Here is a 24,580-nt window from a genome sequence, read left to right as displayed (position 1 = left end):
ATTTAAAAATTCTCCCTCTTTGCTGTAAAATTTACATTACTCTAACTTTTCCTGAATGTCATGCAGTATTTATTTAATTAAAAACCCTTGTCTTCCAAAAGAAAAGGATAAGACATGAGGCAACTGGAGTTCTGGAAAGGTTGATAGACAAGGATGGATTGCAGCCAAAACCTAATTGAAGAAAAAGTGTCAATTCTCCCTTTAAAACTGAAAGCAACTTTCCAGCTGAGGATTCATCTTCAAACACAAGCCTGGTTCTTTAATGAAAAAGAGAGCAAAACACACTTTAAAGAACTGTCCTGAGAGACTTTCAAACACTTTGAATTTGTCACACCAGCCTAGGTTAACAAATGTTGTTGGATGAACCTTTTGTTGTAAGACAGAACATGTGCAAAATCCTCCATGATTTGGGGTTTTTGAAAATCTCTGAGACTGTTTATGAAGCAATTTAATATATGAAAGATCTTCGTGGCCCTCACCCAATGGCATTTATATTTTTACCCTAGATACCAATGTCTAGCTTGGAGGGAAGAAAAAAAAGGACAATTCATTACAAACACTGTAGGATCAGTTTTACTGTGGCACATTCATTTAGATCTCAGTTAAAATGAAAAGAAATCATTCTGGAATTTTGCATGCAAAAAAAAAAAAGTCACCTTTCTTTTCCAAATACATAAAAACACTGCTCCATGGAGAAGAGTTAATACAACTCCAAACTTATAAGAGTAGGTAGAGGAAACAAAACAACAGCACAAAGAACTTGATCCTTAGTGTTTTGTGAGAAAGCTTTTCTACCACATAATTTCTGATCATTTTGTGACTTCTCTCGAGATACTTTTCCACCTGACTTAAACTTCAAAAAGGTGGGAAAAAATTGCTGTAATTAAACTTCCCCCAGTTCTCTCTCTCTGCTTTTCCATAATATGGCACAAGGAAAACTTCACTGGACACTGCTCATGGAAGCCTTTGTGTGCCTTCAAAAATGAAATCACATCCAAAAATTTGGAGGAAAGTTACATTCCCAAGCAGTCTTTAAATGGGAACGGAATGTAATTTTTAAAATAGCTATTTCTTGACTGAAATGATGTGTTATTATGTGCTCTAATAGGTAATTTAGTGTATTTACTTTAATAAAGCATAATAGGTGCTTGAATCAGATATGCAATTCAATAATATTTGTTAACAAAAATATTTACAAGGTGTAGCCATTTAGAGGGAAGATATATTAGCCCTAAAATTAATAGAATGTCCCTTCCCTTTGCTTTATTCAATACAAGAGGACAAAGAGAGTCTTCCTTTGGTTCTTAATCTGAAATACTCTGTTATTCAACTTGGAATAATGTATCCAAATGATTTTTACACAACAAAGAGCTGCATAAGCCCAGCACTAATATTTAAAAGTGATGGATATAAACAACCTGTCCATATTTCATCCTCTTGCAATATTTATTCAGCAGAAAAGAGATGCGGGGTGAGAAATGAACTTCACAGAGTAATTACTTTGGATCTTGACAAAATCTATCCACAGGCCTTCAGGTAAACATCAGCTTGATGGCTGCACTGTGCTTTGCCACAGTTATGTGTCCTGCTCAATGGAAATGGGATGAAACTTAAACCCAACAGCTGGGCCAGGGAGGAACAGAAAATATTTAGGTAAAATGTAATTAATAAGAGATGAGAAATGTAGGAATTAAAAAGACAGCTGATGGTAGGACTGGATTCCACACCACAGCCATCATATGCCTGGATTTAGCCCCATTTTTTCAAAAGACTGTTTATAGGCTTGTATATAACAAATATTTTGTATATTCAAGTATTTTGAAGGGCAGATGGGAAAAATCCTCTAGAATCATAGATATATTTTTATAAACAATAAGGAAACAATATCACTATTAATATCTCCCAAGCCCCTTCACAAAACAAACAAACAAAAATTTGCAGTTGATATTCTGAGTATGATCAGGTCTCTGCTTTTCTTGGGAGGGACTTGTGGGAGTTCAGACCTTGCTGTGAAGTCCCAACCTCAGTGCCACCACCACTAAAGACTTGCTGTCAAGATTTATTATATTTGTCACTTGTTTGAATGCCTCTATTAGAAAAAGCATTCCCTGGAGATGATGAGGCACCAAATCCACCCCCAAAGCTCCCAGGACACGGCACTGCACCCTCACTGTCCATTTGAAGCTGCAGGTGTGACTCTGCTGGATGCTACCAATTAGCCATGGGAAGGTGGCTGCATTCTGCATTTCCTGATGTAAAACTCTGGAAAGGCACGTTTGGATCACTCAGAATGAAAGTCATTCTGTACATGTGATTATAAATGGATGCTGCTGAATTTGAATAAAATTTACAGCGAACAACAACAGACTTTACGTCTCTTTCACACTTGCAAAGAAAACTGAGCATAATGGAACATTCTAAGGGGAATAATCAGTGTCAAACAGCACCATAAGAAACTGAAAGCTGCATATTACAGCAAGCAGCTCTGGAGAAGATGGTAGGAAATGTTTTATATTCATATTTTCCTTATTATACTTTGAGCACACAAAAAAGGTACATTTTTTTTACAGCAGTACACTTAGTATGGAAGTTGTTTTACTACTCTACTGATTTTATCTTCTGATTTCTTCACAGATAAGCAGCAATAAAGAAAAAATGGTCAATAAAACATTACTTTTTAATTTTTTGCATATTGCTCCTACTCTAGGTTTCACTCTCAATGTTCCTAAATAAAAATCTTATTTAATGATCTCTGTTATTGGTTGTTATGTGAGGAAACAGAGCTGAGAATTTGAGAATGAAGAGTCTTCCAGATGGAGCTTACACATTAACATTTAATATTTATGACATGGAAAGGCCACCATGCAAAACTTTATACCAGCTGGATGAAAAGTAAATTTAGAAATTAGGACTGGCTGATGCTCAGTTTGTGCTGTGGATGTTACAGCCTGGGAAGTGATAAGGAAAATCTGGGTTTCAAGGAAACGATGAGAGAATCTCACTTGGGGTAAAAATTTGGTGAAAATACTGTTTAACAATCTGTGCTGGGGTAGGACTTTTTAGGGAGCTGCTGTGTGAGTCTAGAAAAACCACCCATGTCCAAGGAGTCTGAACCTCAACAGGCTGGGTTTGCCTTTGTCTCTCCCTTCCCTCCACTCTCTCTTGAGATTTACTTTTCTTGGGCAGCCACGTGAATGTTGTAACATTTACTTTGGGCTGGTTGGGAAAAAAAGAATGGCAGCTTACAAACTTAGACTCGAGTCTAAATCCCAGCTCCTATTTCCATTCTTAGCTACATCCTTCCCTCCAGTTTATTTGTTTTTCTACGTTACATTTAGTTCTGGTTTTGCTCAGGTGAAATCGTGTAAGAGAAGAAAAAGTGATTCTTTTATAGATAACTTGTGAAAAGTCCTTTCCTTTGTGCAAGAGATCTGGAATAAGTCAACAAAATACAAAATTTTGTCTCAGTCTCGCTTGAGTTCCGTGGTTTTCCTCATTTTCTTGTTTCTCTGCGCAAGAGAGGAAGATGAGTGGGGAAGTGAGGAGGAGCAGGATGTTGGGATGAGGAGCATTTTGCTGGCAGGATCTTTAAGTCTTGCATGTTGTAAATTAAAAGCAGCAAGATGCAATACTCATGGAGGTGATCTCTGTGACAGTGCCTGGCCACAGGAAGGTTCCCCTCCCACAGAGCCCTTGGGAAAGGCTTTTCTGCTCTTAAAACCCCAATTGCAGATGACCCTAAAAAGAATTACAGTGTTGATGTACAGTGTTGTGGAAGGGGGCAGTTGCTGCTCTGTTGGCCTGTTTTGCTCTTACAGCTTGAGAATTCTTCCCTGTTGGCCAAAATCAGTGTCAGGAAGGCTTGGTCAGCTTCTCTGCATCGTAAAGGCACAGAAATGCAGCCGTGCACATGGAGCTCCCCAGCTCTGTGCTGGCTTCCCCCAGGAGCAGGAGAGGGGCAGAGCCTGCAGAGCCCCCAGGTGAGGGGTGAGGTGTTGGATTTAACCCTTTTCTGACCCACAGGTGGGGTAACAGAGGCATTTGAATAATTTTATTATATTTTTATATTATATTTATTTATATTATATTTATTATTTAGATTTATATTATTTATATTTTATATTATATTTTAAATATAATTTTTATATAATTTTAATATATATTTGTATTATATTATTTTTTCTATTCTATATTTTATTCTATATTTTTATTCTATTTCTATATTCTATTATTCTATTCTATTCTATTCTATTCTATTCTATATTTTATTCTATTATTTTAAAAACTTCTATTTTCAATCTTTATTATTTTCAATCTTCAGTGAGACAATACAGGTGTTATAATTCATGCTATCACAATTAGAAGCTAACTATTTCTCAGTTACAAAACACTATAAGCCTTTCTTGGTTTCTCAGCTTTAGTCACACTAAGCAGTAAATACTTTAAAGTGAATAATTTAAAATTACTATTTGTGGGCCCTACTACAATGCAACTTTCACGGTTCTATTTCTCTAAATTATAGAACTTTGGAGTTCTCTAAAGTATCTAGTCTTACTAGATACTTTACTAGTATTTACTAGTATTATTAGTAAATACTAGTATTTACTTGTCTAGTAAACATATAATAATAAATAAATAACAATACTAGTAAGTACTTACTAGTATTTACTTCTCTAAAGTATCTAGTCTTATTTTTAAGGCTGTCTTTTGAAACTTGTTTCTGGTTCATTTTTTCCCTCAACAATGTTTGTTTTATTTTAACATTTACCCTCTAACATTTACCCTGGGTGCAAAAAAGGGGAGGCATTTTGCAAATGTTTGTGGCTCCTGATTTGATATAGATAGAAATTTTCTATAAATCTATTTCCCACAGTGAGAGCCCCCAGGATGTGCAGTGCAGAAAGGTGGGAGAGGCAATGCCACAGCACAGAAAGAGCCTGGTGGTGCTGCTGAGAAAATAACAGAGCATTGTGGCTCCTGAGGTGCTGTCAGCACTGTGGCAGTGCTCCCCACAAGCAGAAAATGGGGGTGCGTGATCAGGGGCACAGGAACACACAGAAAACAGCACAAACCTGTGACAGGAATCATCCAGGCACACAGGGGTGTGCCCAGGGAGGTTTGGGAACAGGAGTGGGGGATCAGGGGCACAGGGACACACAGAAAAGGCACAAACCCATGACAGGAATCATCCAGGCACACAGGGGTGTGTGCCCAGGGAGGTTTGGGAACAGGAGTGGGGATCCTCCCTGGAAGTGCCTGAAGTTATCAGGACTGTAAGAATGGACAGAGGGGGGTAAGGAGGGAGAGAGGCAGGCAGAGGAAGGACTGTGCTGTAAAATCCCATAATAGGCTTGATATTAATTTATAATTCCCTAACCATGCAAATATCATTAGGTAAACACTGCAAGGCAGTGAGCAGCAGGTCACTCTCAGCTGTCAGGTTTGTGACTCGGATCAAACCAGGCCAGCTTGATAATCTGCCTTTCTCTGTTTGCTGGCTCAGAAATGTGCATTTTTCCACCTAATGTTCTCTCAAACCTGGTGTTAAAAAGGAAGGGCAGAGATGTTTTGCCTTTCAGCTAGTTTTAGAACTCCTCAAACAAGAAGGTAGAGTTTTCCCTACAGAGTCACTTTTCCAGAAGATCAAGACTTTGAAGGATAAAGAGGTTTTCTCTCTGCTGGGAACAGAAGAGCCTTGCAGGTAGGAGCTGCCACGTGTCTCTGATCAATCAGAGCCCCAAGCCAGTGCCACTTTCACCTCCCTCTGGTCACCTCTGTCTCTCTGCTTTGTTCCAGTACCATCAAAATGAGAATATGGCCATGAGGACTTGCAATCCTCTGATAGAGGTGATGATGGTTATTACCATTTTCATGATCTACACCAAAGGCCATGAATTTCTGAAAAAAACTGTCTGGGAGCAACTTTTATATCATGAAGCTGTCCTAGTAAACGGAGATATCCTGTTAATGCCATCATTTCTGCTATTTAGACACCCCTAGAAAACAGCTTGCCATACTAATGGGCTACCTTGAGTGCTCAACAGAGGAGTTTTCAGAAATCAATCACATCTAGACCTGTTTGATACTCTTGTCATAGTTTGTACCTGAAATAATGAACTGAGCAAATCTATTCAGAATTGGCTTCAAAATTATACAGAAAATTAATCAATAACTTGATTGCAGTCCTCTTTTCCACAGCAATGTTGCATTGACATTTTCAGGTTATAACAAGTGCCTATAGCTCTGAGTACACAAAAAACATCACTTTTGGCAATGAAAATGACTTTGTGGTTGGAGTGCTAGAGCCTGGGATCAGCTCAGGTCCAGGATCAATACAGCAGCAAGAATTAGTCAGTTAATATTGAGAACAAACTGCTACAACATCCAAACATGAATTGCCTTCTTTTGAAGGTAATTTGTGCTTTTCAAAATATAAAAATAATGGCAAAGTACCAAAGATAATAGTGAAATATTAAGCTGCCCCTCTGTGCAGCTCAGTCTAAGCCTCTCTGTAAGCTCACAGGTCACCTGCTCCCATTTTCCTGCCTACACTCACATTTCTCATCATTCCAAAATCCTCTTGACACGGTTCTTATCCCCTTCTTGTCCACTTTTCAATGTCCTGCCCCATGCTCAGCTCTGGAGGCAGAGGAGAGATTAAAGCACTGAAAATCTGGACCCAAGTAGTCTTGAACAAACATTCATGAGAGGAAATAATTTTTTTTATTTTTCGGTATTCCATGTGAACAAAAAAAAAAGTTTTATTTAGGCTCAATTCAAGCAGAATTTATTTTTCCCTCAGTCTGGCAGCTGAACCAAAAAAAAAAATCAATTATTCAGAGAGCCCTAAGAGCCTTACTGAAGCTACCAGGGACCAGTGCTCCACTAACGATTTTTTGTGAGTTATTTTGGTTTAATAGCAAGAAGGCTGTGTCTGAGTTGAGCCAAGAGCCTTTTGTAATGTTTGTGTGTCAGCATTACACGGCCTTTATTTTCTCTTCTCTAAAGTCGGACTGTTTGAAGCCTAATGCTGTGATCATTTATTTACGCATAGCCCAGGAGGAAGCAGTTGGGCTTGGTTAATATTCAGCACAGATTTCTGCAGTGATTGTCCCTGCCTTGCAGCTTCCACACCAGACACATGCCCTAAGCTTGTTGTGCACAAAAGGGTGTCCTCTCCACCACGACACTGTAACTTTGTAATGGACTAATTTTCATTTTAATCTGCTCATGGATGGTCTGTTGGTGGGAAATACAACTGCCAGGTCCTTCTGGGTTTTTCCAGAGCTATCACAAGGGCACTCTACAAGCACCAGACCACTGTTTTCATCAAACCACTATTGTATTTGCAGGGACCCTTGTGGCAGGAAAGAATGATGAATCTGACTCCATGTTCTCAGAAGCCTAATTTATTATTTTATGATATTATATTATATTAAAGAATACTATACTGAACTATACTAAAGAATACAGAAAGGATACTTACAGAATGCTACAAAGATAATAATAAAAACTTGTGACTCTTTCCAAGTCCTGACACAGCTTGGCCCTGATTGGACAATGAGTGAAAACAACTCACACCAGAATCCAAGAAACAATCTCCAAACACATCCCAAAGGAGCAAAACACAGGAGAGGCAAATGAGATAAGAATTTTTTTCCTTTTTCTTGGAGGCTTCTCAGCTTCCCAGGAGAAAATCCTGGGCAAAGGGATTTTTTAGAGAATGTGAATGGGACAAACCATAGGAGCAGAAGAATGAATGTTGGAGGAGGAATAATGCACATGTACCTTCCAGTGGGGAAAAAAGGAGCTTTCTAAGCAACAGAGTCATTTGTAGATAAGAAGCTGAGAAACACTCATAAATGACAAATGACCAATATTTCATCCAGTATATGCTGAAACCTATGTAAGGTTAAAAAAAATTATTTTTTTCTCTTCAGCCTTTCCAAACACAACATCATCAGGTTCACTTACAAAATATTGCCTTTTGAATGTTCCCCTCCATGAGTGTAAAGGCATGTTTGGAAAGGCCAGTGTATTTTGAGAGACATCCCAGTAAAAAATTACAGAACTTCTTCCTCTGCAGCAGGGACCCTATGAAAGCAGCTGTGACAATTACATTTATTAAGACTGCAAAGTAAATTTAACCAGTTTCATGCACTGATCTATTCCTTCACATTACATGTGTAAACCCCAGGAAACAAGGATTTGACCACAAAGTGAAGCATCTGTACCTGATAAAATGGTTTTAACTGCTTATGCTGTGGGTTAGTGCCCCAGTGCAGATTTTATTGCAGTGCCATTGGTAAGAGGTGCTACCTTAGCTTGGATCTCTTATCCAGTGTACTTGTGATATTTCCAAACACAAAACCTGATGCTTGCTAAATGCAAATTCCAGGCAAGCTGTTAGAAGAGAGCCTTGAGGCACGTGTCAGGGTGCTGAGGGGTGTGCACGTTCCCTTTGTTTGAAAGGAGGGAGCAATTATGTAAAGGAATTATTCAATTTAGATACTACAGCTAATTCAGCATTAACTGATCTTTTATCAGCTATTCCAAGAGTGCACCTCGCTGGTGGAAACAATGCAAATTTTAATTCCAAATCTGGAGTACTGAGTAAATCCTCTGAAGAAGATTGTAAACTCCCTTTTCTCTTGGTGCAGCTCAGCAGCCTCCTGCAAACCAGGACTAAGAGAATTTGTCTGAATAAACTCCTACCACTGAGACCATAGAGAGAATGGAATATTTTACATTAAAAAAAAAACTCAAACCAACTTTGTTGTCTGCAGGAAGAAAGTGGAATTAATTAACTGTTACAGTGAAACAGAACAGTTTTTTGTTACTTTCATCTTGTGTCTATAAGCACACTGGCCATGGCATGGCCCATATAAGCTGCATATTAAAATTAATAATTAATAAAAATCAATTAAAAATTAGAATTACATAATTATGCTATTTCTTGGGAAATTATAACCTTCAGAAACCTTGAGATTTATGGTTTCATTCAGGGATGAGTCAACTCCTTGATAAAAATTACCAAATAATGTGTTTCCTAGAACAGCAATTCTGGGTAAATCCAATACACACAGTGTTACTGCGGGGACTGAGATCACAAACCAGAAATCAAACATTGGGACCATCTCTGAAAATCTGTGAGGTCTTTTGTAAAATGCAGGGGTTCTGAGGTGGAGATTTAGGTTGTTATGGACGGCCCTCTCTTGAGTAATCTTTTGCTGGTTCTGCTGCAAACTCATTACTCAGTTTGTTTAACCTTTTCAATTCCATTTCAATTCCAATAAAAATGCTGTTTTCCCCACTTTAATGGCCAAGCCATGTCACCCCTTCCCTCTCTCTTCTGCTCATCCCAAACCATTATTTTGACGTATATCTGCTGAGGATCTGCTTCATTATCTCCTGAAGAACATATTTTTTCTCGAATGTCAAAACAAAAGTATGCTCAGCTGTTCTGCAGAAATTTGCAAACTAATGGACCTTTCACTCCAGAAAGAAAGGACTTTAATTGAGTATTTTAATGTGTTTGGGAGGATGTGGAAGATGGATGAATGAAAGTGATACGTCTTTTACCAACAAAGACTAATGTTGCAAGAATGTAGGGGGAAGTGCATAATTAGTTTCCATTTTCATCAGAGCACATACTCAGCTTCCAGAAGGTCTGAACTGAAACAATTTGGATATGTAACCTTTTCAAAAGAAGTTTTTAATGCTCATCTACTGCAAAAATAAAGTGAAAGTTGGTTTCCAAAACTAATATTAAAAATACAAAAAGCTGGATGTTTTCTGCTAAACTTTTATCTGAAATATTTCTATTTTCTTCTAAAGGTAAATTATTTTAAATTATATTTAAGTGCATTCTTATGCTAATGGCTTTCAGGAACAGCATCTCTCTAATTTCCTGCTCTGATAAGTCTTTGCCATGGGATCTCCTGCCCATGAAATGAATCCTGTTGCTACCAGAGGGTTTGATGTATCATAGCAACAACCACTGATGTGGAAAATTCAAACAGAAGAAAGACACTTGACAAGCACTCAAGTGATATTCTAGAAGACCTTGCAGGAAGTTCCTCAACTGCTTAGGTTTTTTTAAAAAAATAAAATTTCAAAAACCAGTTTCTGCTCCTACTTTCACAGAAATCTTACAGCTAAATTCTAAGGCAAACATCACTCTCTCAGTGCACCAAAATTTGATCATCAGGGATTTTGCCTCAGTGCTGAATAGGGGTGTGAGAAAAAAGTTTTTCCTTTGTGGGAGTGCAGGCTGCATGTGGGATCCCATATAACAAGTATCAAAAAAGCAAATTAATTTGGGGGAAAGGAGAGCAGATAGTTCATTAAATTTTCCTCAGTCCTTTTCACTGTTCTACAAACAATGTCTGAACTCTATGGAATTGAAACAGTTCCTGAGTGTTAAAACCTTAATCTGTGCTTTTTCCTTATTTCTGCCTATCTTTATACTTCATTCTGAAATGAATTTGAGCACAGGTGTGCTGATGTACAGCCAAGAAAAGGCTTTTTTATGTTAATTCTCATCTAAGAGTCTAGAAGTATTTTCTTTAAAATTGAAATGTGATTTCTGCTACATATTTCTTAAAAATACCCCCAATTATTTGAACCTGCCAGCACCCCAGTGACTTGACTTAACTAGTGGTAAGAAACTGAAAGAGGCAGAAATGGGAAACTTGTCTCCTGTAGTGAAAAATTCAAACCATTAAACCCTATGCCAAGCCATTTGGTTTCAAAATTTATTTTGTAGGCTTTATATTCCTGACAATTCTGCAGCAATTCTGAATCCATCCAGCCATGGGATGGGAGAGAACAATGGGATTTGTGACTGATGCTGTCAAGTAAGACAGCAAACAGAGAGAAGCTCAGGCTTTTCCCCAAAATCTTGCAGCCGTGTCCCATGCCAGAAATGTTCCTGTGAGTGACTCACAGCAGTGCAGGAGGCCACAGCCCAGTGCTGCAAAATCCAGGGAAATGTAACAAGAGACCCTTCTCACCAGTGCACCATCTGTTCTTTCCCTGCAAGGGTATCAAATTGTTTTGTTATTTACATTTAAAAAAAATAACTAAGATCCAAATTGTGGTGATTTGAGTTTATTAAGAGCTGATGTATCACCAGGGGGATTTTGAACATAACTACAATGCAGATGCTCCAAGTGTACCTTGGACCCTATATGGGTCAGGGCTGCCCTGCATGGAGTAAAAGAAGTCATTAATAGATTTGGCTGGTTTTTCACTGCAGTGTGCTGCTTAAATAAACCTGTTCATGCTTCATTCCCTTTTGGTTTAGCAGGGTTTTTTTTCCCAATCATAAAAATGCTTTCAGCTGGTCTACCACAGGTCTATATGGTCAAGTACAATATGGGCATACTGGGACTCCTCTGTACTTGCACTGTTTTATCTAATTTTTACTGTCTGTAAGAGCCTAAGTCCTGGAAATGCCCTGAATACTAATGGAAGAGCTACAGCTCTATCCCTTGGTTTAGGAATACTGCATTTCTCCCTCATCCCATAGCAAAGTTTAATTTCTCAAGTTACTGTCATTTTGATAAAGTAAAATTTTGGTGTTTAAATCACGTCTCAGGAAAGCGGTGGCAAATTGAAAGTGAATACAATTTGTTCGTTAACACCTCATGTTTTGAAATAATTTATCATACAAACATTTCCTGGAAAACAAAAGCCACTTATGTGCAGGCAAGTTATAAAATGTTACTTGTTTATCTAATAAACTACCCTGGGGCCAACAACTACATTAGCATTGCACAAACTTTCTAACTTATTCATCATCACTATTTATTATTAAAACTTTATCTGTTTCAAGTTAGTGAATAGCTGCCTTGGGATACACTGCTCAGAGCAGAGGCAACTGAATAAAGTTTACACAATTTGCATAATATTGTACAGCAGATATTAGCTTAGAACAATATGAATCCCCTGGATCATTTGCACAGCCCCTTTGGTGTTTAATGTTGGTAAATATTTAAATAACAGCAAGCCTATATAATTATGAAGATTCCTCTTCCTAATCCGCACAGATTGTACAAAATGTTGTAAATCATGCCTGCTGCACAGCCATAGGCAGCCTGAGAATAAGGAGATGATGTAGAGATGCTCAGTGCCTTTTCTGGGAATTTTGTGGCCCCTCATTCAGCACAGTGGCTGCCAGGCAGCAGGGACACGCGTGAGCACTGCCCAGCGTGGCACTGGCTGTGGCCAAGGGCGGGTGCTTTGGATGCTGGCATGGATTTCATTGCTCTGCTGTGTTTTTGTTTTTACCACAAATCTGCTGCAGGTCAGGTGCCTGAGAGGTTTGCACTCCACTGTGTTATTTTGTGCTGATGCACAAAGTGCTGGATAAAACAAAGCAGGATGAGTTCTTTCCAAAGGACTGGTGACACTCCTGAAGGAGATGTCACCTCACAGTGCAGATTAAATTGTTTAATGCTGGTAAAATATTCCCAGCTTGTGGATGAATTTAAGGGCCTGATTCCCCAAACTGCACAACACCTTGGCCTTTCTGATGTACTGTGCAACAGCAGAATTCCTTAAGATCTTGAGATCTTTCCTGAGACTCCGATTATGAAACTCATGACCTTCATAAATCACTTGTCTGCACATTCATTTTTTTTTTAACATTTGTTTCTCTGGTTTTTTTTTTTTCAATCAAAGATCAGTTCCAACACTACTGAGCAAAGGCAACTTCTACTAATGTCAAAGCTGGAACATGTTCTACATTATGTAAAATTCTTAATATCTGCAAGGATCAAGTTCAGTTTTAAGGTCTAAAAGTGTAGCCTGGTGGGTGATGTCCTGGTTGAAGATACATGAGACCTGAGATCTATTTCTGACTCTGACACCAATACACCACACATCAATCAAATGCTCTTTACATTCCCTGTCTGTAGAATGACATTTAAAATTATCATTTAAACTCTTCAGTGCAGTAAGGTCAGGGATCTTTTTGGGTCTACAGATAGTTGAATGCCCTGCTATTACTGTAACAAACAAAATTACAATCAAGCCAAGATAAAACCAAATCAATTGTAAATTTATCAGCGCTCCTAAATTTATCTAGACCAACTAATAGCTGATTTCTAATCCATCTCAGAAAGCAGCCCAATACCTCCATTACATTTTCATGACTGGTACAAAATACAGAGAACTATTTTTAAAACAGAATTCCTCTTTTCTGTGTCACTCAGTGGCCCATCCCAGGCTTTTAGCAGTTCAGTAGAGAAGCAGAGTTAATCCACTCTTTCCACCATTGTGTTCAGGAAAGTGAAAATTAAATAAAAGGACGAAGAGATATTTTGATGACTCTAACATATTTTTTCACCTTTTCCCCTCAGGACACACACTGGTATTTAAATAGATATGATTTTTGATGTTTTTTAAAGAGACTAAAATGGATATCTGTGGAGTTAATAAAATATCTCATCCCTGAAGAGTGATTACATTTCTTTCACTCATGAGAAAGTCCTTCATAATTCATTTATACCTGAGGATCTTTTGAGTTATGGGTCCTTCACACTTTTGAAAGACACGTAATACCCTTCATGGGTGACGTCTCTTCTGTGTATTGAAATTGTAAAATTAAAGCATAGAGGTTTTGAAGGCATATTCTACATGTAAAATATAAATGCAAGTACAGAAGATTTTCTTCTCCTTTTTAAAGGGCCTGCAAGACCTTAGAAGAACTTGACAACGTGAAATATTATAGTGGAATCCAATGTAGGATGTGCTGTGTGCAAGACAAGGAGTAAGAAATTGAGTTTTGCATTCATCTATGTCAGCAGAATGCACTGGTATAGCTTTATTTGCAATGCCTTAGATGTATTTCTTTTATACTTTCAAATTACTAACAGAATATGAGTATTTTACCTGAAAGTATCAGCATTATGTCAGCAGAACATCCTGATGTTGAAGAAATATTTTATACACTAAAAACCCATAAATTCCTGTGTAGAAGAGACTGAGTGGACGCAGCAGGGTGATAAGCACTACATAGATTTGTAAATATAATACTGTAAATATCACACAGGTGCCACAAAGAGATTGGAACACAGTTCACCAAATTTTCTCTGTGTTCTACTTAATATTTATAGCTAATTTTTAATTAACTGTCACATGACACTGTTCAGGTGCTTAAATTGGTACACTGTCCTTCAAACCAATACCTGGAAGCCCTGGAGAAGAGGCAGATAATGAAAATAGAGATTTTAAAAGGATCCTCCCACAGATGCTATACAAATATGTCACAGTCACTGACTTCTTTTCCTGAGGTCCAAGATGAGGTGGATGACCAAAGTATTTAAAAATCATTGTTCATTCATCCAGTCAATGCAAAAGTGTGCCAGGAAGGACCTGCACCATCCTGTGACCCAAATCCTTATAAAACCTGTGTCCCCAGGGAGCTCACCCTGCTGGGGTGTCACACAGAGTCCACGAGGGCAGAGCTGGGGCTCAGGGGGGCTCCAGGGATGTGCAGAGTCACTCCTGCACCCCTCAGCACAGGACCCCTCATTTCATCAGCTCCCCACTGCAGCCCCAGCCCCGCCACCCTGAGCAGCTCCTCGGTGCCAACCGCCAGCAGAAATAGAATTCTCGAGGCAATTAAGCACAAATATATTTGAAGAGCTGTCCAAACAGCATTTTGCCGTCAATGACATGGACAAATGTTTCCTGCAGGTACAACTTGACTGCTCCTGCCTCTGCATGCACCACTAATCATTGTGATGCATATGAAAACACGGCACGCAAGCGAGTGACAAACGAGCGCTTGGCTTGGAGGAAAAGATGAAGGGGAAAATGGGGACAGATGTTGTGCAGAAATATTTTAAATGAATGGACAGAGTGTCACAGTAGAAGCAGGACTGTCAGCTTGGGAGGATGTGAGATTACAGACAGAGATCAACCACGAGGCTGCCAGAGACACACATCGGTCAGCACGGGCTGTAAGCAAAGTCATGGAGAGTGGTGAAGTCTGGAAGGAACTCCAGCTCAGAAATAAAACAATTAGAAGGGCAATTAACTCATCCATTTTGTGGACAAGTCTTGTCAGCAAGTAGCTTGAATAACAGCAAAATGGTGGTTAGGAGTAATTCTAATGCATTAATGCAGCATAGAATAATTTTGTTTTGTTGAGCTCATTATGGCACATCTGTATTCCCAACACTTTAAACTGTTACTGGCAGAAGATATTGATGTAATCCTTCAGGCAGAGGAAATCAGCATGGTCCTTTTCTAATGCCTGAAGTCCTCCAAGCTCTCCATATCCACAATAAACCTGTGTCAAGGTCTGGCTGAAGGCACAAGACTGGATTTTTCTGGGTAGTTCAACTCTGTCTCACTGTGGTGGTCAGTCACCATGCCAGAAACCAGAACTCCCTACAACAAAATAACACTGAATTATCTTTCCCTACCTCCTTAAGATCAGGCAGAAGATACAAGATTAAAGACTGCACTTTTCCTGACTTTTCTTTCATTTATGGTGGTTTTAAACAAGAGATGAGTTAATAAGGGGCTTCAGCCCTCTGACCCAGCAACCTGGCATTGGTACTGACCAGGAACAAAATGTATTTCCTTTGCATTGTATGGGAAAAAAAATAAAATAAAAAATAAAAGAGAAGGGACTGTGACCTAAGGCTCAACACGAAAGAGTAAATGAAGATTGAAGTAGTCTTTGGCTCAACTGATGGCAGAAAACAAAAAGCTTTTCACTGAAGAGAGTGTTGATAAAAGGAGGGAGGAGAAATAGAAATTTCTGAAGATAAAAGAGTATGCTGTAGTTTTCTAAAGGAAGAGGGCAGGAAAAAATTTAGGCGAAGCATAAACGATTCCTTCTCTTCTTATTTCCACTGAAAAGCCATAAGAATATTCTGTAGTCCTTGTTTAATTGGAGAATGATTCTGATGGACTGATGAGCTGAAATGACCAAGATATTTTCTTTTTAAAACCAGAAAGTGTTTAAAATGAAGCCAGATACACTATGGTAGTATTTACTTTCAAATATGAAGGCTTTTGGCCCTCAGATCTTCCAAGTATTATGTAAAAAATTCATTCAATTAAAAAAAAAATTACTTCTCAAACATATTAACAGAATTTTCTGTAAAGAGCAGAGGCAGCAAATGTTGCTTTGGCATGATTTGAAAGGAAAATGGGAGTGATCCAGAAGCATGTTTTATATAAGTTAAGACTACAGAAGATGTCTCATACAACATTTACAGTTCATTGTTTCTTAGGACATTTTGCAGCTTAAAAGAAGCTTTGAAATAGTTCTTTGGTCTTTGATTCTCCCTCCATTTCCTCACTCTATACTCTCTGTAGGGTCTCTGGGACAGCACTGCTTTCATTAATCTTTCTCTCATGACCTTTATGGAAATAAAAACAACATGAGGCAAGGAATACATATTGCTCTTGGATGTGAATAAGAGCAGGGAATGAAAGAGGAATTCCAGGATTTCACTGGGCACATTGTTTGCAAAGCTGCTAGGAGCATCTTCAGCCACAGAGTCGAGCAAGAAATTATCTTCCTCAAAGGGAATTCCCTCAAAGTTTCTTTCTTCCCCAAAGCATTAAATGAGAGGTTATTTGGATCATCATCTACCTGCTCTGTAGAAAACATTTCCTAGGTACAAATTCTCTTTTTTGTATGCTTTGGCATTTTCAAGCAAATGAACCTTTTGAACTGAGCAGTGCCTAGAGCAGAAACCCACAGTATTCCTAAATAAAGAACATGGCAGGGCATTTTGAGAGTATACTTGAAGATATATATAGATAATTAATGTCAAAACTTTCCCAAATCTGTGCCAGAATTCCTGAAATATAATGCATACCATAGAAAAATCAAAATTCAAGCCTAACCAAGTTAGTGCAGGTATTTCCATTCACTGAATTAATGTAAATTTTCTTTTTTCTTTAAAACGTTTTTTTTATATATCAAGGTCCATATTATATTTACAAACATGTATTTAATAAAAATTATCATCACATAACTCCAAATTTTATGTTCTTAAAAAAAATTTACATAACATTTTATCAATAGAAAGTAAAATCAAAAGCACACTAGAAGAAAATGAAATCAAAATATTCTAGCAGAACTGATCAAATACTTTGGCGTTGTAATGCAAATATTTTGCTTTTCTAATTGAACAAAGAAAGTGATGGTGTGGAAAATCTAATGAAACCAAAACTGGGATGGGAAGGATGTACAGTCATGTCAGTCCAACAATACTTGTGGTGGTTTAGAAGTATTTGAATGTGAAAAATAAGCTTGGGCTTTCCTCTCACTGCCACCCATGGCTGCACCCTGAAACCTCGGGAGGATTTGCTCTGGGAGCTGCAGCTCTGCTCCTCCTGCCTGAAACAGCCAGGAGTGCACAGGGCTCACCCAGAGGGCTTTGGGAAGGGAGATCAGCTTTGGTGAGCCTCGAGCACTTTGGTCAGGCTGCAGAACAAGGAGGGACCCCCAAAATGAGCATTTTTGTGTTCAGTCAGCTCAGTTTGCTGTAACACCCAAGGGTGAATCCCACCCAGCCCCATCACCTGTTCCTGCACCTCCCGGACAGACCCCACAAGGAAGGGGAGTGAGTCTGTCCTAGAGATGGCACTGTTGCATTTCTGTCATTTCTGGGGGATTGGCAGTGGAAAGCTCTTAAGTGGGAAAAAAGGAAATCAATCTATGCATCAGCTGTCATCTTACAGCATATTTAATGTTAACTTGCTCCCAAAGATCAAAATACTCTCACCTTTTTTTCCTGTCAAACTCAGATAACTCTGTTGGTCTACCTAAACAAAGATAAAAGCAGAAGATTCTATTTGTCTGTATAACAAACTATGGCACTTTGCTATTTGAAAACCCAATTTCTTCAAATAACTATCTTAATTTTTATATGGAAGAAAAACTTAGAAAGATGAATTTAAATACCAAGACTCCAGTTGCGTTTGTTCTACTGCTTTAGACATTCCATTTTATTTTTGTGCATGTGTGGGAGTGGACATGTAAGTGTTACATTCTGGGAGCAATACCAACTGAGCACACGAAGGATGAGACACCCAGGAGCACCAGGAGCTGGAGCTTCCCACCTTGGTGCTGTCATTTAGTGCCTGACAGAAGAAGATGGAAAGCAATGCAGAAATAAAACTTGTGACTTCAGCTCTTAAAACCCCTAAATCCCAAACTTAACAGAGTGGCTTCTTGCTCTGAGAGCTGCCCCAAAGTGGGAAACTCTCCTTTGGGAAGGAGGCATCTCCTCAGATGCTTGCAGAGCCAAGTTCTTGCTCTGAGTGAGGTGGGATCACCAAGGCATTCCCAGATCATTCCTTCAGGGCTCTTTGCTGACTAAGGCAAGGAAAGGTGCCAGAAGTGGATAACAACAATGGTGGGGAAAATCCCAAACCCAAAGTGCTTCCTCAGAAAGAGGAAGGATCAATCCCAGCCCTGTGCCTCGTGGCTTGCGGGAATAAAAGTGGCACAGTGAACAGACAGAGCAGATCTGGGAAACCTCACCTTTGTCTGCTTGTGGGGGAGGCAACACCTGACCTTGTCCCTTGCCTGGAAGTGACCTTGATAAAGCTGAGTTTGTTTGCCAAGAAGAAAAGATGAATTGTGGGCATGAACTGATCAGCGCAGCTGCCTCACCTCAGCCAAGCTGTCTGAACAGGTACAGCTATTGCAACATCTTTTAATAAAGGTACCATTGGAGGCCTGTATTTAAAATGGAATTCAGTGATGAGATGACCTTGTACAGCCAAGTCAAGCACATAAATCTGTTAGAGTATTGAAATCCTTGGAGGACACACTTGTTCCTGCTCATATATTCTCACTTTTTTCCTAAATATGATTTAATGGGGCATTTACAGACTGAGAGCAGCTCTTTGTTACAACTCAGTGTACAAAAATTAAATACCTGATTAAGTGCTCTGCAGGACCAGATCCTCATTTCATACTATTTTAAAGTAGCTCCTGTGGAGTAAAAAGATTTATTCAAAATTTTATAAAATTAAAGTTATTAAAAATTTGTTTATAAAATTGCTATGCTAGAATTATACATGATTGGTTTGGATAATTTTAACATATACCTAAGACATTAAACAGAGTGCTGTAAAAGTGATGGCTTTGCCAATTAACAATGTTTTTTTAAGAACTTAGAAGAATGAGTGTATAAAAAAGTAATTCTTTATCTGAGAGTGAGCTTCTGTCATTAAAGCTGAAATGCATCATGAAGTGGTCAGGTGTGGGAAAACAATCTATGTTTTCTGGCAGGCAGAACAACAGGTGATTCTCGTGTGCCCTTTATGCTGTGTTCATGTTGGAAAACTGCATTTGGTATCACATGAGCACCCCTGAGACATTATTGGGCCTTAAAGCGTAACTCTGGCACGTTTTTGAATGTGTTGTAAGTACCATTATAACAAAATTTGGAACATTGTGCTCACAAGATCTGCCAGAGCAGTGTGTGCTGTCAGGAGTACATGGAAGAGCACATCTGCAGGAGCAGCAGTTCCATGTGCCAGGAAATACAGAACCTTCCCTCTCTCCTTACAGGTGGAGCAGGGACCACAGCAATGACATCTATATCAGAGAGGTTTGTGCTCTTCCCTTCATATCTGCAGATCAGTGGGTGCAAGGCTCTCATTTTAGCAGAGCTTACAGCCAAGGTTTCATAATGAATTGTGTGAGAGGCTGCAGCTGGCAGACATTCCCTTCAAAGGCAAAGGCAGGAGAATGGCTTTGAGGCATTCTGCCCCTCTAACCCTTGTGCCCCTGCTCCCCTCCCTGCTGAAGGCTCTTTTGGCCATAACAAATAAACACAAGTCACTTGTTAGTCCCAGGAAGGGAGCACAATTCAATATTGCGCCCGTAAACAGTCACACATTTCTATGGCAACTAATGTTTGCCAGTGTGGTCAAAGAATTCCCTTTATCATAAAAACCCAAGGAGAACAGTAGGGAGAAAAATCCATTACTGAAGAAATACCCAGTTCCAGGCAGAAAGGTCAGAATTGCTCCTGGGTTCTCAACATTGAATGCACATACCTCTGGGCACTTCAGCAATTCACTCAAGTGCTCAAACTGCATTTTTTTATACCACCCACATGCTGCTGCTTGAAGAACAAAATTTTTAAAAGTCTTAAAAAGAATGAAGTTAGAGTGAAATCCAATGGACTGTAGCGACCATGTAATTTTTTCTCTCCTCTCAATTTTGAAGTGACTGTTGAAAGTGGTAAAACTAGAGCTGTCCCAGGGTAGCCTGGGTTGTAAAATTTTGGAAATAGTTCTCTGAGAACCCCTGAGGTAAATCCCTGAGTGCCTGCTTTGGACACAGGATAAACTATTCTAGTTTGGCAGCACAAGTTATTAATTGTTAGCCCCAGGACTTCAGGTGTTATCCATATGGTTTCCATGGAGTTTATCACAGTCCATATCTAGTCCACAGAGGATACCAGGTTTGTTTTGATTAGGAGTAGTGCAAACCCAAAAAATAACAGGGGATATTTCCAAGGTGGGTTCAGAATTGGTGCAAATCCAGTAATAATGCCATAATAGGAGACCCAGTGTCTCCTTGCCTCATCTGCATCCAGGAAAAAAAATTCAATTGTGTAAAAAACAATGCAAAGGTCCTGCCAATTCATGTTAATGATCTCTATTGGCACTCACTGTAGGGCAGGCAACAGCAATTCTGTTATAATATGCCTTATCTATTTCCCACTCTTCTTTTACGTAGAAATAATTTTAACTAGTCTGGTTTCCTCCTTGCTCCATACCTGTTAGTAAAATTGCTGGGCAGAGTTAAAATCACATTACAAGTGTCTGTCTAGGGACTATTATTTAGAAGGTATTGCATGTAATGGAGGTGAAACATTTTCAGCACTTTTTGTATTCAGGACTCAGGTTAAAATGGTTTTGTTAGGGAAAAAAAAAAGGACAAAAGTGTCTGCATTGTCATGATCAGGCAAAGAAGTGTTGATAAATTGGCTGGGCAGCACTTGTCAGGACTGAGTGACCCTTGGAGATCTGGGCACTGCTTGTGTCACTCAGTGCCAGCAGCCTGGAGTGGGACAGAGGTCAGGACAGGTGCTGGGAGTTTGAACTGAAATAGATTCATTGCTGAGCTAATGAAGGGTTGTTATAACATGCTTTTTGCTGGCAAAACCACCATCTTGTGCAAGATCCCATGAAGCCTCACCTGATTTTATTAGGATTGAGAAGAAACCTCTGCCCTGCAGAATATCATGGTGCTGCTACAAAAGCAGTGCAGTTCAGCCAGATGGTGTCAGGAGCAGGATAATTTGTCTTTTCAAAGCCTCCATCAAGTACCAGGCTCCTGGTGCTTGAGTTAATTTGGAGAACTGTGTGACAGAAAGGTTTTGCACAGTATTGACAAATCCTACACCCCACAGTTCCCATTTTGGAGCGAGGAATCCAGGGGACACAGGTGACATGAATTTGTTCAGTAATCTCAACAGTGTGCAGACAAATATTCCAGAGACACAATGGCCCTGCAGCCATGCCCAGCTCTCAGGGAATGTTCAGTGCACACTGGGAAAGGCAAAGCCTGGAATTTCTGGAATTGAGGATTTACCTCTGGAATTGAGGTAAATAACTGTAGAATGGGAATAAAAATCCAATGTACTCTACCTACTCCAATCTCTTCTTGTCTAAAAAGTGGTGATAAAGATAATTTTTCCACATGGATAAAGGTGTATAAAGTATTCTTGATTAACTAAGGTGAAGGATGAAATGCTGGATGTTGCAGTGGAAATAGTTTATAAATGGGCTTTTTCAAATGCAATCTGCAAGTGTTTCAGTAGGAAATACTTTGCCCCGGATTTTCAGTGGTGCTCACTTTAAAAATCCAGTGATAAGTGTGCTTTGCTGAAATTGACATTTTTATCAGTCTTAGCACATGAAATCTCTGGTAATGAATTTTGTTCAAAATCTAGAAATAATTCCAATCTAATGGCAAACAAGCTCAGGATTCCCTAACTTTAAGTTTTATTTGAAATCTAGAAATAATTCCAATCTAATGGCAAACAAGCTCAGGATTCCCTAACTTTATGACGAGAAACCACAACACAAACAGACAAACAGAAACCCCCCAAATCCTCCAGTGAAAAAACCACACAAGTTGTGCTCTTCAAAGGCACTGCCATGAGGAACTGCTTGGTCCCCCATGCTGTGCAAATCCCCAGCAGCTGGATCCGTAGGAATGGCTGTGGAGATTCATCATCCCCTCCTGCAACGTCCCTGTAAGGAGCTGCAGTTGTACGAGGTGTCTGCCCTGAGATACTGCCACAAATAAATCTGACAAGCAAACAGCTCCAGAAAAATGGATTGCAGCTGGTGGAGTGTCAGCTGGCTCAGTGAGCTGGGCGCTTTTATGGCTGCAAAGAATGAAACGCCGATTTTTGGGGGAAATTCGGGTGGCTGGTGGAGGCGGTGCTTGGGCACAGCTGTTTCAGAACACCCCCAAGAATTCAGAATATTCCCAACTGCCTGCACACAGGGATCAGAGAATCCCAATAACACTGAGGTGTGAGAGCAAATCTGACAGTTCCAGGTCTCAGTTTGTGTATCTTGGACACAGTTTTGGAGATGCTACCTCCCACTTTGTTGTGCAAAGATGATTTCTGCTGTTTTATTTGTAATCACTTCCCAGGAATGGAAATTTAAAAATATTTATTGAAGTGCTAAATGATCTCTGACCCCTGGATAGTCTCTTTTTTGGAAAGATTAACCACTGCCAAATGTATAGTTAATTGTATGTGTACAATTGTATTTTCTCCCTTTTCTCCCCTTTTTCCCCTCAAGAAAACTTAAATATTTACTCTAATAAGTGAATTTAAATTATTTGGATTGGACTCATCCCCATATCAGATATTTGAATTAGTAATTTTAAAAATTATTTTTGCTTTAAGAAAACCAGTGCATATTAAAGTTTCTTAAAATATGTTTTAAAAATGTTACAAATGGTTATTTCTATGAAGGAAATATTATTCCAATAATAAGAGTATGAAATAGTCAGGCTACTGAAAAATACTGAAATATATATTATGCAACTATTCTTACATCATGACTGTGCATTTGTTCCTATGATTACTGCAAATTATTTAAATATATGTTAGATCAATACAAAATATTTGAAGAAAGATAAAGAAAATGAAAAAATCAGAACGACTCTTTAAAAAGCCTGGAAATATATGTATCTGCACAGAAGATTAAGCATTTAAAAATACAGTCTACAAACCTGAAATAAATTCATAGCACAAGATTGAAAGCTTCCAGTATATGTAATTCCAACTAGATCATACACTAAATATTTCCTCATTGTGTTCTAGCAGCCAAGTATTAATTCAATGTATGCACATCTGCAAGATTATTTAACAAGAGGAGACACAAAAATAATTCAAATGACAGACAGTGTGTTTTCCTGGCTAATTGTGTGCATAGTGTAACTGCAGGAAATGAACAACTATTTCTGCTTGTTGGGAAAATAGAGGTCCCAATTTCCAGCCATTGAAATTAATTTTATGTACAATAATCTGGTCTTTTTTTGCTTTGCTTCACAAACAGAAGTCTCTTGCACACAGTGCACTCTGAAGGCAAAATGTACTGTTCTCAAGTGTTAGAAAATAACATTATTTCAGGGGCAGAACATCACTCACAAATATTGGCTATTTAACAAGGAGTCTTAAACATAAACCTGCTGAGCTACTGTGTGCCATTTTTCCAGAGAAAATGCACACTTGCCAGTAAAGTGCATAAATCAGATTAAAGGAAATGTAGGAAGAAAGAAAAAATGCAGTTCCAATTTTATACCATTACATAGCTTTTTATATGACAACATATATGTCAAAAGGCACTGCAGAGAGGAACATTTGCATCTCAGCTGTAAAGGAGAAACCTCCCCTGGCTCCCTTCTGCTGCCCTGGAGTCAGAGGGATCCCCTGAGCTTTTAGAGGGGGTGACATTTGTTCAGCTGCCAGACTGCAGACCAGGCTGCTTATCCAAATTTCCTGCAGCAATTCCTCATCCCCTCCCCTCTCCCACCACTAAAGGTTATTTGCTTCCAAAGGTCTAAACAAAAAAAAAAAATAAAAAAAAAAAAACTGCTTGCAAAAGGAAATGATCAGCAGAATGAAGGCAGCGGTGTCTAGGTTGATTTGTTGAAGTTTTGTGTAATTTGTGACTTTTCTTTGGACTGGATTTAGTCTGGATTTAGAATCCTGCCCATCACACACATACAAAACTGCCTGAAGGAGCAGGTGCTGGTTGGGACTCACTGCTGGGTGGCCTGAGGACAGTTCAGGGGCAGAGATTCTGATTTTTCTCAGGAGAGAATCTGCTCTGAACTTAGCAGAACCCCCTGCAACTGAACCAACACGTGGCAAGTGGGGACAAGAGAATTCATTTATGAACTGCAGCTCTGAGCAGGTTTGTGGCTGTGGCCCATTAGTGTGAAACACGTCAGATTTTGGAGGCTGGGAAAATTCCAAACCTCTCTCAAATTCCATGTGATATTGTCAGCAGCAGGCAGTTCAGTGAAGCAACTTCCATGGTG

This window comes from Pyrgilauda ruficollis, unplaced genomic scaffold, assembly GCF_017590135.1.
Source record: "Pyrgilauda ruficollis isolate IOZ18807 unplaced genomic scaffold, ASM1759013v1 scaffold45, whole genome shotgun sequence".
In the NCBI taxonomy this organism is placed as follows: domain Eukaryota; kingdom Metazoa; phylum Chordata; class Aves; order Passeriformes; family Passeridae; genus Pyrgilauda; species Pyrgilauda ruficollis.
The sequence above is the reverse complement of the archived record's forward strand: the minus strand, read 5'-3'. Positions refer to the sequence as shown.